Below are 16,812 nucleotides of genomic sequence, written 5' to 3' on the forward strand. Positions count from 1 at the left end.
CGCTGGGGGGGTGCAGCTTCCAGTCCATCAGGAAGGGGGTCCATCGAAGAGCCAGGTTTTGAGGTGTCTTGTGAAGATGGGAAGCAATGTTGTCTGTCTCAGGTGTAGTGGAAGGGCGTTTCAGGCTTTGGCCGCGAGGAAGGAGAAGGAGCGGACTCCCGATCTGGTTTCCCTGGTGTGTGGAACAACGGCATAGGAGAGCTGGGCTGATCGTAGGGTCCTTTGGGGTGCGTGGAATTTGAGGCGGTTGTTCAGGTATGCTGGTCTTGTGCTATGGAGGGTCTTGCGTGCGTGGGTGAGCATCTTGAAGGTGACCCTTGCCTCGATAGGGAGCCAGTAGAGTGTGTGCAGGTGCTGGGAGATGTGTCGGTGTCTTGGCAGGTTGAAGACCAGTCTTGCGGTGGCGTTTAGGATGTTTTGTAGCTTGCTGGTGAGGTTTTTGTTTATTCAGGCGCAGAGTGCGTTGCTGTAGTCGAGTCTGCTGGTGACCAGGCCGTGAGTGACTGTCTTTCTGTGTTTGAGGGGGATCCATTTGAAGGTCTTCCGTAGGAGGCAGAGAGAGTGGAAGCAGGAGGATGAGACAAAGTTGATCTGGCGGTCCATTTTGAGCTCGGAGTCCAGTATGATTCCGAGGTTGCGTGCGTGGTCAGTGGGGGTGGGCATGTCTCCGAGGGCGGAGAGCCACCAGGTGTTGTTCCATGCATCAGGGTTTGGGTCCATGATGAGTACTTCTGTCTTGTTGGTGTTTAGTTGTAGGAAGCTGTCTTTCATCCAACGGGTGATGGCTTCCATGCATTCACGAAAGTTGTGTCTGGCGGTGTTGCCTTGTTGGATAGGAAGAGGATGAGTTGGGTGTAGTCCACTTATGACACAATGTTGAGTATGTAGGTTCTGATGATGGGGGCGAGTGGAGCCATGTAGATGTTGAAGAGCGTAGGGCTGAGGGAGGACCCCTGGGGGACTCTGCAGGTGGTTGGTGTAGGGTCCGAGAGGAAGGGGGGAGGCTGACCCGCTGCATTCTGCCAGTGAGGAAGGATCCAATCAAGTCGAGGGCCTTGTCCTGGATCCCTGCATCGAGGAGTCTGCGTATTTGGGTGCGGTGGGAGACTGTGTCGAACACTGCTGAGAGGTCGAGGAGGATGAGGGCTACTGTTTCTCCTTTGTTCAGTAGGGTGTGGTTGTCATCTGTTGTGGCGGGGAGAGCAGTTCCCATGCTGTGGTTTTTCCTGAAGCCGGATTGGGAGGAGTCGAGGATGTTGTGTTCTTCGATGAATGTGTTGAGTTGGCTTTTGATGGCTTTCTCATTGAATTTTGCAGGGAAAGGGAACAGGGAGATGGGTCTGCAGTTTTTGAGGTCGGTGGTGTCAGCCGAGGGTTTCTTTAGGGGGGTCTGCTTTGGCATTTTTCTAGTCGTCTGGGAACAAGGCAGTTGCCAGGGAGCGGTTGATGGTGTGGCAGAGTATGGGTGTGATGGTGTTGGCAGCTCTTTTGAAGATGTGGTGGGGGCAGGGGTCCATGGGTGCCCCGGAGTGGATTGACTTCGTCGTCTCCAGTGTGCCTTCCGTGGAGAGGGCTATCCAGTTGTCCATTGCTGGCTGCCGGGTGTCGGAGTGGTAAGTGGGGGCTCCGTGTGTTGGTTGTCTTCGTTGAAATTGTCATAGATGCTCTTGATTTTGTGGTTGAGAAGATGGTGAGTTTGTCGCAGAGGTCTTGTGAGGGAGGAATATCAGTCGACTCACTGGGGGTTGGGTTCTTTGCTGTTGTGTGCGTGTTTGGAAATCCTGTCTTCGATCTCTTTTTTTCTCATTTTTTCTGATGAGTTGGTGGTGGGCGTTGGTGGCGGCTCTGAAGTTGTTGTGTGCTTCTGTGGATTTGGTGTATCTCCAGGTCTTGTTGAGGTGGCGGCAAGTGCATCTGGACTCTCGAAGTTTGGTGGTAAACCATCTGGCTTTCTTGGCGTGGTTGTTGTTTTCCTTGAGGAGGGCTATGGTGTTGGCGCTGTCGGTTATCTGTGCAGGGTTTGGGCTGCAGTGTTGGGTTCGTCATTTTCCATGCTGGTGAGGGTGGAGTTGACAAGTGAGGAGGTGAGCTGGTCGTCCGTGATTCTCGACCAATTTCTTCGTGGGCGCAGGTGCTGGTGTCTGTGGATGGTGGGTGTTTTGAAGGTGAAGTGGACGCATCGGTGGTCAGTCCATGGGAGTTTGGTGGTGTGGCTGAAGGTGATGGAATTTCCTATTGTGAAGAGGGGGTCGAGGGTGTGTCATGCAGAGTGCGTGGGTTCAGTCGCGATTTGGCGGAGTCCGATGTTGTGGAGGTTGTCGAGGAGGGATGTGGTGTTGGGATCCAGTTGATTGTCAAGGTGGAAGTTGAGGTCCCCCAGCAGGGTGTAGTTGGTGGAGGCGATGGTACGCTGGGAGATGATGTCCGTGGTGGAGTTGGTGAACGGTCCGTTGGGTCCAGGGGGTCTGTAGATGAGGGTTCCCCTGAGGGTGGTAATAGGACTGGCCTGTACCTTGATGTACAGGTGTTCCATCAGGTCTGTGGGCACATACGGGAGTGTGCTCAGGCGGAGGGGGGATTTGTGGACTATGGCGATTTCCCCTCTAAGGCAGGTGTGGTGGTCCTTCCTGGAGATCTTGTATCCTTGAGGAATGGCGATGGCGATATCCAGGCCTGAAGTGGTGTTGGTCCAGGTTTTGGTGAAGAACGCTACGTCCGGGTTGGTGTTGTTGAGGATGTCCCAGATTTCGGTGGCGTGTTTGTGGAGGGATCGGACGTTGAGGAGGATGATATGCAGGGTCTTCGGTTTGGTTGTGTTTTTGCGGTTAGGTTGTGCTGGGTCCGTGTTCCTGGCGGTGCAGTAGAGTTGTCGGCAGCAGTGACAGCTCAAGGGTCGGTGGGTGTCGGCTGGTGAAGCTAGCTTGCAGTTGTTGAGTGCGTAGAGTGCCACTGGGTTGTTTCGTTGGTGGTGCGGTGGTCCAGGGTTCCTGGCGCTGGTTGCCGTTGGGAAACAGACAGGCGAAGACAAGCTTGCCTTTGGTGCGCCTAGGGGAGGTGGGGAGAGGTGCAGCTGGCAGGTGAGAGCAGGTAAATGGAGGAGGGGAGGGGCTGCGGGGGCAGCAGCGGCTGGTAGGGGAGTGGGGAATGGGCAGGATGGCACATGAAAGGATAAACAAAGGGCACAGTGGGAAAGGCACAGTAAACTATGCAACAAGGCAGAAATAAGCAATAAACAGACAAGCAGGAACAAAAGTCAGCAATGTGGGCAAAACAAAGCGGTGCGCAACAAGGCAAAGCAGGCAGACAAAGTGAGCGGGTGACCTAGGCTCGAACCCCTACCACCCGAGGGCAGAGGCACAGCATGGCAGACCGGAGCTACGTGGGGGAGAGAGCAGGTCTGTGGCCGGGGTTGGTGGAAAGACATAATTGTCAGAACAAAGCCGTCTTGGTTGCTACACGATGATGGAGAGTGAGTCATGCGTTTACTAGCTGATATTATAAGAGAAAAGCCGGTAGTGCTGGGACAGGGTGAGCCAGGTTTTTGGTCTGCGACACACCGTGTCTCTGAAAAAGCTGGAAACTGGTAGTGGAGCCAGTGTTTCTGAAAGACAGGTGGGCTGGTCGGTCAGTTATGACTCTCGAAAGGTGGTGTTGTTTCTCACTGAATATTTATTGTATGTGAAAGATTGTTCGGCCCAGTGCAGAGCCATCATGAACGACTGACCGGTCCCGATGAAAAGTTACTATGGCTGTGGCAGAGCAAATCGCATTCAGAATAGTGGTGCTGAGGCAGAGTCAGTTACATGAATGCCCGAGAGGCTGGTGGGGCTGCAGCTAAGGAAAGCTCTTATCAGATCTGTAGTAACATTTCACAGACAGGTGGAGCTCACAAATGATCTTCTAAGCCGATGAAGGCCACAGTTTGCGCTAAATAAAATGGAATAATAAATAAATCCCTGGGAGGCCCCACCCCGTCCTCCTCCTTCCTGTTGTACATTGTATCTTCAATTGCCTGCGTATATTTGTGTTACTCTGTCTGCCTTCTTCACATACCAAGCATTTACAATGCAATAGGTCTCGCATTTGGAAAAGATTGAGCTTTTAGCATTGTAAATGACAATGCCTTTTATTTATATGTTGGTTGTCAAAACGGATAAATAAAAGGCATTGTCATTTACAATGCCAATAGCTTAGACTCTCACAAATACAAGACCTATTGCATTGCATATGCTTGTTTTAACAGCTTTATGTTTGAAAAACTGCTACATCACTGATTATTTCTCAAGCCTGAGTTGTTGTGGTGCGGAAGAAGTAGATGAAATGACAATAATGTTATCATTTTCAGAAGCTGTACCTGTGACAGACTTGGTTGATGGTGTGCTTGATGTCTTTTTGCCTGACACCATGATGGACTGTGATTCTATTTTTAACAAAGCTCCTCTATGAAACACCAATCTGGTAATGGTGTCCAGGAAAAGGAAAAAATAATGAGCAGTGTCTTAAGATGTGGGCTTATTTTTTGAGTAGTGTTCCATGAGAGATTAATCAAATGGCTGCTTTCTTGAATTTCTTTGGTGTACCCTACGGTTCTGCGGTACTCCAACAGGACTCATAGAGTAAATGACAGAGTGCTGCATCACTTTTGTGGGACCTTTTTCTGTTTTCCATGTCCCAGGCATATAGATAAATGGTAAATATTTCATGGCTAAGCCTTATTGTTGAATTTTGTCAAGGTTTCAAGAGATACAACTGTGAATTATTTCCCATAATTCACAGAGCTGAATTCATTTGCAGGATACTTAACTTCCCTAAACAAAAGAAACATTTAGCACACATTTTATCATTGTTTAAGTGCCAGTAAAAACCCTTTTACCACAACAGTGTTGCTCCAAACCATTCTAATGAGTAATAAAATGAAATAATAATCATGTATTATTAAAAAAGAAAATGAATACCATGTGTAATGTGGGGTGTTTAGACAAAATATTCAGTTAAAAATATCAGGAGACAGAAATATTGGAAATTAAATATTGTGAAACATTGATATCATGATATGCAAACATATTTGACAAGAATAAAAAAAAATTATGTAAGTAATATTCCAAATAATATCGAAATTGTTTTCAGTAATATAGTGCTTAACAAGAATATCGTTTTTAAATTATGTTAATGTGTATTCATTGATTTATTAAATTTATGTGTTTAAACTGTTTATATAAAAATTATTATTTATTAAAAAATATAGCTTGTAATTTTAAGTGATTTAGAAAGTTCTGTTTAATTTTAATAGTAGTTTATAGTGTCATAATGGGTTGTTGGTTATGTAGGGGAATAGGGTCGAAGTTAATTATGTAATAATGAATTATGAATTGTTTAATAAATTGTTCTGATTTATTTTCATTAAGTGTTATTTGTAGGGTGCTTCTTAACCCTTACTATACTCAAGGATAACACGATTACAACATCTTTTTTTCAAACCAGAACATGTTTCATTATTCACAGTAAGGCAGGATTGGTGGAACTACAAGTTGTTTTTGCCAAACCAAGGCTTCTGGGAACCAGTCCAATTACCCTAGTTTAATTAATAGTCCCGTCGTTTGACATTAACTACCTTGTGCTGACATTTTCCCAAAATATTTGTTGTAACCACTATTGGATCCTCAAAGCACTTGTCAGAGAAGTTGTGATCATGACAGTTTCTCAAATACAAGCTAGCCTTGTTCGTTTCAATCTTTGTTGCATTACTTGCCAGACATATAGTTAACTCTGCAAATTGGCTTGCAAGGTTTTATTCTGTTGAATTCTAATCAGTTCTGTTCAGTGAGAATTAAATTACCAGTTGCAGGTTTAGGCAAAGTTCTGTATATTATTTGCTCACGAGGTGTGTGTACTTTTCACAAAACCTATGAAAGCTCTGTGAAGTACCCCTAGATTAAAAATTAGGATTTTCTTAAGCATTTTGACAACAAAAGACGTGTTAGCATACAGAATGCTTCCGAGGTACCCCTGTGACACAGTATTGCAGAGCACTTGTGGAAAAATGCTACGGAAGGTAGGCACTTGTATACCACATACCTACGAGTTAATGGCATGAAATCGTTTCAACGTCACAATGCGATAAACATAAGAAGAAACCACTTCCATGCAAAATGCTCCAGCGATCATTTAAAATTAGATAAAGGAAGGAAATCAGGAAACTGCCCGAGCTATGAAAAAAAGTCAATGATGCAATACTCCACGAGACTTTAGTGGTGCTATAAAAAAAAACGTCGGCATTGCCCTTTTTAGAATATTTCCACCGTGGACAATATTTTTCTTGTTCGCATTAGTTTTGAATGAAAAGCTCAGTTGCTTTAGTTAATGCCTTTGTAGTCATAGAGGGAAAAAAAATCTAATTTCATTGCCTTTACAAATGCCCGGCTGTTGCATAATGCTCTTTAAAGGTTTGCTTTGTGTTCTTGAGTACCAATGGACCGAACAGAAGGAGTGGTAGATGTCTTCTTTGACCTTCAATCTGCATTACCATTCCCTCTTGTACTCTGGCCTCACCTGCCTCTCATATCTCCGGAAGGAAGGATGCTTGCTTTTGCCAGGACAATATTTTTGAACATCCTCTTAACAACTGAAATTCCTTCGGGTGCGGTTGGAGACCCTGCATTTCGCCAAAACTGTTCTAAAAAATCATTGAAAACTGCAATGCCTCTGGTTACAGCTGCGCTTTATGTATGAGGTAAACCTGCAGTGCACTACTTGTGCTGGACATATCCTCTGACCAAGTGAAGCTTGCACTGAGTTTGTCCTTCCTCGACCCTTGCTTTGCTGTTTGTTGGCTGCCCTGTACTTCTGCTTTGTGTGATGCTGGAAGCTTACACTGCTACAGTCGGAAAATAGCAACTGAAAATATTTCCAAAATGAGTGCATTACCGAAATATCTCACGGTGTTATTTAATAGATCACTAATGTCTTTATTGGGACCAGTATACCTAATCGCAAAAGAAAATGTAAAGCTTTTATTTGGTGAAGAAATAGGCGTTGTTATTGAAACTGGCACAGTGATAATTTTAGACAATATGAGTCAAATTTCAAAATAAACAGACTGATATTTTCAGTAATGAATTGGCCTAATATTAATAATATAGCACTGTTTGCTTGGTGTCAGAGAACAATTTTAGCTACAGTGGCAGTTACTTTATGATAACTATTTAATGACCAAGTTTGATCGTTTTGATTTTATTTAACACCTTGGCTGCTAAGGCTTTTCCCCTCCTGTGCTGATTTATTGAAAACCCCATTGTTCATGACAAGGTCAGCTCGTCATTAGCACAGGATCAGTGCACTGCATGATGAGCTGACCTTGTCATGAGCATGGAACAGGTTAAATTATGGGCCTAATTACAATATCGGTTGGAAAGCCTAAGACAGGTGGTCATGGGATTTCCGAACCGACTGCCATATTATGATGATGGAGGTCAGAGTTCAAACCGGCTGGGGAATCCGACACGGTTCCGATGGACTCAAGGAGCCTGTCAACCAGTTGTAATGGCCTCATAATCCCTTTAGAACGGCATTTCCAACATCAGGATTATGATAACGGTTTACAACAGCCAATCCATGATCGCCTTTCCGACATGGATTGGCTGTCGAAACTGACTTTGGGGGCCCCTAGCAGAGCCCCCTTCCCCCCTGGCCCTTTGCATTTGGCCCTGGGGGGTACCTATGGTGGCCCCTTAACATCCCTGCACTATGTAGCAGACACCTTATGGTGCCTGCCACACAGTGCAGGGATATTTGGAAACATCAATTTTTTCTATGGGAGCTTATGCTGCGGGCTTTTTCTGCCCGCCACACAAGCTACCATAGAAAAATAGATGTTTCCAACCTCACTGTGTGTAGTAGCATCGAAATGATGCTGTCGGATTCGCCGACTTGAGGTGAGTCGGTTCCCATTCCGCAACCGACATTGTAAGCAGGGCCTCTATGTATAATATAATAATGTTTAGGTGGTTTTTGCCTGCCGTATTTCTCTATTAGTCAGCTATTGCGACATTCACATTTTTCTTCTACCTATTACAGCATACGCTTACTACAGCATACAACATGGGGTAATGAATCTGCTCACTTTAGCTACAGACTAACTAAATTGTGAGTGACATTCTGTCATTTCACAAGGAGCTCATCCACACACAAAGTAGCTCCCCTGGGTACCAAGGATTACTTTGGCAATGCATGCATTTTGAGACCAAAAAGATATGTTTGCTTCTTGCCAACATTTTTTAGACACCTTCCCCAACAACAGAGTTTTGCAAAAACAATGACAAAGCAAAACAAGCACTGACAACAGCAGAAGGCTGGTGGAAAACATCAGGCCAATTGGCTTTGTCAGTCCTTGCTTGACCCTGTTATTTTTTTATGCAATAGTGCTGCCAGCAGCCTTGTTGGGGTATTAATGTCTCCTACCAGGTGCCTTGATGTGTTGACATGCCCTGCGTGACCGACTACATGTGAAATTGGTATCCTAGCTTTTATTTTGCCCCTGGTGTCACACTATTACATCCTGAGTCGAGAGCCGTACGTCTGACCCTGACAATGTGAGGTCTAAGGCCAGCCCTGTTACCTGGGTTGAGGGAGCACAATAAGGAGGCCCTTTTAGTAGACAGTGGGCTATTGACCCTGTCCTAGACATGACACATAATTATTTTGTGGCTGTGTACTGTATTTTCTCAATCTTTAGTGTGACCAGCACTTTATATCTGTGTCAGTGAGTGTGTTGTGTATTAATCATTCTTGTGTAAAGTTCAGCTGTTATGGAAAACCCAGAACCCTGTCCTGACATCCCAAGTGTATGGTGAGAGTGTGATGTAGGTATGCAGTATTTGTGTGGTAGTTGGACTCTGTGTGTGGGTGCTTGACTTTGGATGCTTCTGGTTGTAGTATAGCACAAGATAGAGTACGCTGAAAGCTTCCACAGACAATGGAAATGTAAATAGTAAATGTTGAGTGGGCCTACCCCAAAGTTGCAAATAGGCGGTATTTTTGTATGGTTGCGAAATAGTCTGCTTCTATTTTCATGAATAAAGTTAACAAGTTTTGCTCTTTCAATCGAAAAGTATTTATTATGCTTGATTCCTCTCAGAAGTAAACATGAATTACATCATGTTGTGTTATACAGTCTAAGTTATTAACATTCTTCATGAAATATAGTCACGCTGTATTGTGGTATTTTCAAATTTGTGAACATTCTTTGTGAAATGTATCCAAGCAAGAAAGTATTTTCAAATTGATGAAATCACACTGTTCCATTGACTTGCAAACCAGTATGGTTCACAATTCTCCATTTGGATATCAAAATAGCCAACACATGTTTTGCCCCGTATTGTGGCTTTAAGGCCTGGGGCTTTCTCAAGGCTGTAATGTTAAGGGGAATGTAAGTATGACATTATAAATGTTATAGGAACTCTATTTTGTAATCACCTCTAACAGTGAAAAGCATTGTCATTTAGTGACTAATAGCATGCATATCCCTTATAATGAGTGTATTTACATTAACTATAAGAATATAGCATCAATATGGGATCTAGCTCGCCACCAGAGGTGCTACTTATATAATAATAGAGGCTCAAGTTAAAGAATTTCAATTATCCACCCTCTTTTAACGTGGACTGGCATGTAGGTTTTTTATTGTTATATGTGTTCTTTTATTGTTTAATGTTTTCCCCAAGTGAAGGCTAATACTGTAAATGAAAAGTGTGCCCTACAGTTTTCTATGTGAGTTTTTTATCCAATTATCAACATAACAATAAGTAGGTGACATTGTATTTTCATATAATATACTCCTCCAATAAGGCAAAATCTGTGGTTGAAAAGGTAAGTTATAGTTTCTTACTGTTACACCTGGCATCATTGGTGTGGGTTTCACCTGTATTATTTGCCTTTGCCTCCTGTATTTTCACTGTGTGATGGATTTTGTTTTGCTGGTCTAGATGCTTTGGGCACTTTGCCACTACTGTTCAGTGCCAACGTGCAAGTGCTCGCTTTGTAAATTGATGTTATGGATTGATGATTCCATGATTGGCATATTTAATTTACTAGTCAGTCCCTATTACAGTTTACTGTGTGAGCCCAGGGCCTGTAAATCAAATGTTTCTAGTAGGTTTGCAGCACTGATTGTGCCACCTATAAAAGCAGCCTTGCAACAAGGTCTCAGGTCTGCCATTGCTGTGCCTGTGTGCAGTCTAGTACTGCCATGTCGACCTTTGCAAGTGCATCCACATGCCTGGCCCTAATCTTCCCTTTTCTCACATGTGATTCACCCCTAAGGTAGGCCCAAGGTACGCCTGTGGGCAGGGTCCAGTGTATGTGAAATGTAGGACATGCCCTGATGTGTGTGACATATCCTGATAGAGAAATACTACCAAATTCGTTGTTTACTGTTGTAAGGCTATCTGTCCCATAGGATTGAATGTGGAGTTTTCTCATAACACCTTATGAGCATTACTGCCCATGGGGACATGATAGGAAATTAAAGTTTGATATGCCTGAACTCAGAATGTTAAGATGCATCTTTTAGTGAGGGTGACTTTTACATTCTGGGTTGGAAAATACCCCTTTTAGAAAGTAGGTATTTTCTTGCCTAACCATCCTGTGTGCCTCTTCTAGGTTGTGTATTGACTGTCTGGCTTTGGAGTGATGGGCTGGGGATGTGCATTCTGTTTAGACAGCCATGTGGGGCTGTTAAGTGTGTCCTGCCTTTTCAGAAGTAGTCAGGGCTGGGCTGAATAGACCTGGGCTGCATTCAGACTAGGTGGAGGAGATTTCCTTCACACCTGAATGGGCCTGGTCTGCATTAGACAATGGTGTCTCCACCTCCTTCCAGGAGGCTGCATCAGAGAGGACAGAACTGGTTTTGACTGGGCAAAGAGCTTCTCTGCCAAAGAGAACACAGGATTTTGTATTATAAAAAGAGGGACCCAGATCCCAGACTTTTAGATCACTTCTGGGAATCAAGAGGAACCTTTGCCAAGGAGAAGAGCTGGAGAAACTGAGGTTCGCCTGCAGTGGCTACTTTCTGCCTAGAAAAGGAGAAGGACTTTGCTGTGTGCTGTGTCCCCTGCTTGAGGAAGATCTCCAAGGGCTTGAAAATGAGATTGCCTCCTGTTCTGAAGTCTCAGGGACACAAAGACTTCACCCCCAGTACCCCCTGAACTCCTTTGCTGGGAGTTCTGACCTGCTGAGAGGTGTCGCCAGTGTCCTGGACCTCTGGAGGTTGTTTTTGGTACTGGAACCTGCAGGAACTGTGAAAATTGACCCATCGCCTATTTCTGACACACTGCAGTGGTGCGAGAAGAATTTTCAAATGAATCCCGCCACCAAAGAAATGACACAGCACCTGCTCATGGCCAAAGTGTCTGCTGTGTGAATAATCCTGTGAACCGATCTCTGAGGTCACCGCACAGATTCTGATGCTGGCCCTGTTGTAGAAAAATCAACGCATCGAGGGGGACGCATCTGAAATCATCGGAGCGCATCCCCGGTCTTCACGTATCGCATCGTACCAGATGGTCACGCATTGCATCGAAGTATCAAGTCTGTCACATGGTTGGGGAATGCAGTAAGAAATGATGCATCACCTCCCCACGCAGTAAGAGACTGATGCATCACCTTCTTCCGGGAAAGAAGGCGACGCATCACCTCCCCTGCACAGCAGTAAGGAACCAATGCATCACCTCCCCCAGAGCAAGGAACCAACGCATCATATTCCCTGAGTATAAGGAACCGATGCATCACCTTCCCTGCGACCCTTTTTGCCTGCCTTTTTCGACGCATCCAAGGTACTTTGTGTAAATGTGTTGCATCTAACATTTTCTTGGAACAGAACAGTTTCTACCTTTTAAGAATCTATTTTTTGTACCATATTGTTGTCATTTTGGGTCCTGTTTTGGTTTAGTTAAAGATTACTTTTTTTTCTAAACTGGTGTGCTGTCCATTTGAAGTGTTTTCACTGTATCACTGCATGTGCTCACAAATGCTTTACACACTGCCTTTGAGATAAGCTTCTCTGCTTGTGCAAAGCTACCAAGGAAGTGAGCAGAGATTACTTCAGAAGTGTATCCCCCTTACCCTGACTAGGAAGAAGGGTCCCTACTTGGACAAAGGTACCTACCTCTGCCAACTAGAAACCCCCATTTCTAACACTCACATATAGAGATCACACAAAAATCATTGAAAGTAAGCAAGTTAAATGACCATTGGTGTTGTGATCTTCCAGTTATTCTCATAGAGATCACCCAGTACCTTAGCTGTCCAAATACATACATTGAATACAATTCAACATGTATCAATATTGTTTACGGGTATTACACAATTGTCTGCTAGCATTTCTCTAATGTCAGAAAAACAATAGTCTGAAAATGTATCTTGATGTGCTGAACCGTCACAGGCTGTAATCCTCCACATCTTTCATTCTGGAAGCGTAATGCCTGCATTCCTATGGCTAGAGGGTGGAGTCCCAGACATTGAAGTGAAGAGGATAGTGGAGTCAGCGATGAGGCGAGCGCAAGGTAAGTGGTTTTATTTTTTTTAAATTTAATTTTACCTATCCCGTGGTCTGTCAACTCCCTGCCTACCATGCCCAACCACCCCACCGCTCTTACCTGTGCCAGCCACACCTGCTTGGAACTGGTATAATTGTTAGAATGCTAAAGGGCAATGCCAAATATTATTTGAATGGCCTATAAAACCTGCAACTTTTTAATATATGTTTTAGGGAAATTGTACAAATGGGTAATGTTTGCCTCAATCATTTTCAGTTCATTTGGGAGGTAGGGATCATCTGGAACCACTTTGAGAAGCGCAATGAGTATTTGGCACACCATGAAATCACTGCGTGACTCTACACAACTGCCTGTAAAACCTAGGAATATTTAGCCAATTTATTTAAAAATATGTTGTGTGCTATGACATTTATCCTATTATGTCACTGTTTCAATTAGACAATTTCAAGAGGATCTTATATAGGTATGAATATAAATGTCTTTGTCACAGACCAGTTATAGGAACTAACTCATTTTTTTCATCAGTCCTCTTTTTACCATTACATTTAGTTGTTTGTATCTTTATACTGAACAGCAAAGACAAATATGTTAGTAGATGATTCTCTGCCATTGGTGATCTGACTAACTCTGCACCTCTTCTACCTCTGTGCAGTAATTGGGAGGGTCATATGTAGCAGGAAGGGAATGGATGAACACACAGACCCAGTTAACAAGGAATTGTTGTAAGTCTTATTGCTGTGTTGGCCTATTACAATTTGAAAGGGCAGGAATAAACCATATTTATGAAGTATGGTGCATTCCTGTCCTTCCCACCTGCGCTGGTGCTCAATTTGCTGCCTAGCGCCAACGCATGCACTCTTGCACCATGGTATAAGGGTGTCTGCGTAGCATGCAGGATTGTTTATGTGCAGGAATTGGCATCTTCCTGCACAAAAACAATCCGAAGAGGTGTTTGGCTCTTTCTATGTGTGCTGCAGAATGCTTGGAGAGAGGAAAATACGAGGATAAATACAAATATTTCTACCCTGCTCTTGGGGGGGGGGGGGTTTAAGGTTTTGTGCTGCCGCAGGTTTATGTGATTAGGTAAATCTGGGACAGTATCAAAATCCTGGGGTGTTGGTGGGAAAACCCATCTCAACACCCATAGAATGCCTCCCTGGCACACAGCAAAGCAAAGCAGTGACTTACGCTGCTTTGCCTTACTCTATATCAAGATGGCTTTGCTTGGCCTCATAGATATGATTGAGAGGCTTGCGCTGCCACAGCATTAAAAAAGTGACGCTTTGGTGGTGTAAGCCTCTCATAAATAGCCCCACAGTTCTTCTGTGACATCATTTATTTTCCAAGTCTCAATTTTGCAGTGTCCAGCTAGTCGACTGAAATGAAAAGTGTGACAGAAATGCTCTATTTGTTGTGAATGCCAGAGATATGTGCCTAATAGCTTCCTGTCCTATGGTCACATGATAGTGGCTTACATGAATATCTCGAGTATATTTTCGAGCCCCTATCACCACTGGATCATCACTTTTTTGATGCTCTGATAGCTTTGCCCCCTTTTCAATATTTACAAGGTAACACTGAGCCACTTAGTGTGGCTTAACGCCATCTTGTAAATATGCCCCTTTCCGTTGCAGTCCTCTGCTGCAAAGGGTCATGCAATGGGTGTTGCTGTGGGTTTTTCACCGCAACACCCATTGTTTTTTGATGCTGTCCCAGATTTATAAGAAAGTGAAAATCTGTGGCAGCGCCAAAAACGAATGCCATGCAAGAGCAGGCGTTAGAATGGCGTATTAGGAGAACTGCATTTATTTCTCCTTGTTTTTGCAGAACACATAGAAAGGGCAAAAAGCCATTACTGATTGTTTATGTGCAGGAAGGTGTCCTTTCCTGAACATAAACAATAATTAAACAATGACGATTTGCAGCATACATAAAAGTAACAAATAGCTGTTATGGATTGTTTATGTGCAGGAAGGGACACCTCCCTGTACACAGACAATGCACATAAGCAATCATATCCTGGAACGCAGGCACCTTTGCCTGCATTGGCACTAGGCCGCTAATTTAATGCCAGAGCTAGGGAAAACACTGGGTGTGCCATGAGTTTGTAAATATGGTACTTCCCTGGGTTTTGAAAATGTCGGAGGGGCTGGGTTGTGGGGAATTTGACAGATGACCAAGAGAGAAAATTAAAAAAATATATAATGTTCCCTCGTCGTAGTATGTCGAAATCCCCCCGCCCTAGAGGTGGCGTAGCAAGGCGCAACGAGAAACTTTTTAATTTCTCCTTGTTTTTTTCCTCTTTCAATGTGTGCTGCATTCTACAGCACGAATTGAAAGAGGAAAATGCCTGTGGTAATTGTTTTCTTGCAGGAAGGTGCCACTTCCTGCACAAAAACAATCTCCCCATGACACAGGCATCCTTGCACCATGGTGCAAGGGTGCCTGCACATATGGCAGCTGTTTGTGCGCTAGTGCATTGGAGAGCAGAGGAATGCGACAATTCAATTACTCTTTATTCAATCTTTTTCCAATCATAAAAGACACATATAAACTGCATTTATATAAAACAAGTGTGCCACACTTTATAAAAAACAATTATTATTAAAAATTAATTATATTAAAAGAATAATAAAAAAAGTACATTCATTGCAAAACGCAATTATATCAAAAGGAAACCACATAAAAGCAATATACCCACAATACCCATCAGAGGGGAAACATTGATTATAATAATGTCCTCTTCATTAATGCAAAATAGAGCCTACATTAGCAACCAAACTACTCCTTCTGAAGGCCATGTCCAGCTCTAGAATTTAGCCATAGCTATAACTACAGGTTCCCTTGTATCTGTCTTTAAAATATGCAATGCTGTTTGGCATGATCTTGTGGCAATATTTAGACAGATCGGCTTAATCCATTTGTTATGGGGACCCTTATATGCAGGGCACACAAACAATACCTGGAGTATAGACTCTTCCTGAGATGTGCTCACAGTGCATTTTGTATCTCCATCTCCCCATTTTGCCATAAAGATATTTAGGGGGAGGGTGCCCACTCTAAATTGGTGATAGAGTTTCCTGTCACCAGGTCTCGTAATGACATCCCAATAGGCCTCCAAACTTGATCTAAAAAGAGGTCTGTCAGGGAAGCACCATCCACCAGTGACATGGACTTAAGCCAGACCATGTCCCTATATAGAGATTAAAAATAATTTTTTGATGGGAGCTGATTCCCTTCTGGGTCCTCCCACAAGTGTCTAAGCCCCATGTCAAGTAGTGTGCCCTTAATTGTTTTCAGCCAGTTGATTTTTATGGACATATAAGCATCTCTGATATGCTTAACTGCTTTGGCATAGTTTACTAACTCAGGGGTTGTCAATAGCCGTCTCCAATATGCTAGGGGTCTAAAGCCCGCTGCCTCCTCGATGGAAGTGCATCCCAAATCTAATAATAGAGGGGGGCGATTGGGGAAGGGCAGTCAATGATCTCAAAAACGTATTTTGGGCTAGAACTAAGCGGCCTAGGTTTTCAAAGCCCCAGAGTTCTGCACTATAAATTATGGAGGCCCTTATCTTCCCATTATATATGGCTAATGCTGGACCTACCGGTTTGGTGTAGGACAAGGGCCCCTGCTAATTGCTTGTGCCTAAGGGATAGTAACTCTATCTGAGGCTTCCAATTCATCCTCTTGCCCATCATTACACCCAGGTACGTAAAGGTGTCAGTTTGCTTCAAAGGTGTGCTATTCATTACTACTCTTCCTTTCACTATTTTATGTTCATGCAACACCATCAACTTAGTCTTATCGACATTGACTACTAGTTCATGGTCATTGCAAAATAGAGTGAATCGATCTCATGGTCCTTTGTAAGGGCAGGAAGAGAAGCCTCATACAAATCAAACTGAGAGAGAACTAATAAGGTATCTTCAAGGGTTAGCTTTATCAGGTCCAGAGTACCCTCATCTTCTGAGACCAATGCCCACTTTAATCTACGATAGCCATTGGACATAGTTACTACAGCCGTGGCTATTTCAGTAGCCACCCTTTCTATTGGTTGGCCAGTAGCTTTTAGAGTTAAAATTAAGGGGTCATGGTCACTCTTCGTTCTACTCTGGACCTTCATATCATCTAATCTTGCCCACAGTTCTAAATTGATAAAGAAGTAGTAAATTCTGCTACTTCTTATCCCGTTGTTAAAAGTGTGGGACCCTCACTATCTGATTTTGACCTTCCATTTACGGCCCTCATACCCATTTCC

This window comes from Lissotriton helveticus, chromosome 6, assembly GCF_964261635.1.
Source record: "Lissotriton helveticus chromosome 6, aLisHel1.1, whole genome shotgun sequence".
Taxonomy (NCBI): domain Eukaryota; kingdom Metazoa; phylum Chordata; class Amphibia; order Caudata; family Salamandridae; genus Lissotriton; species Lissotriton helveticus.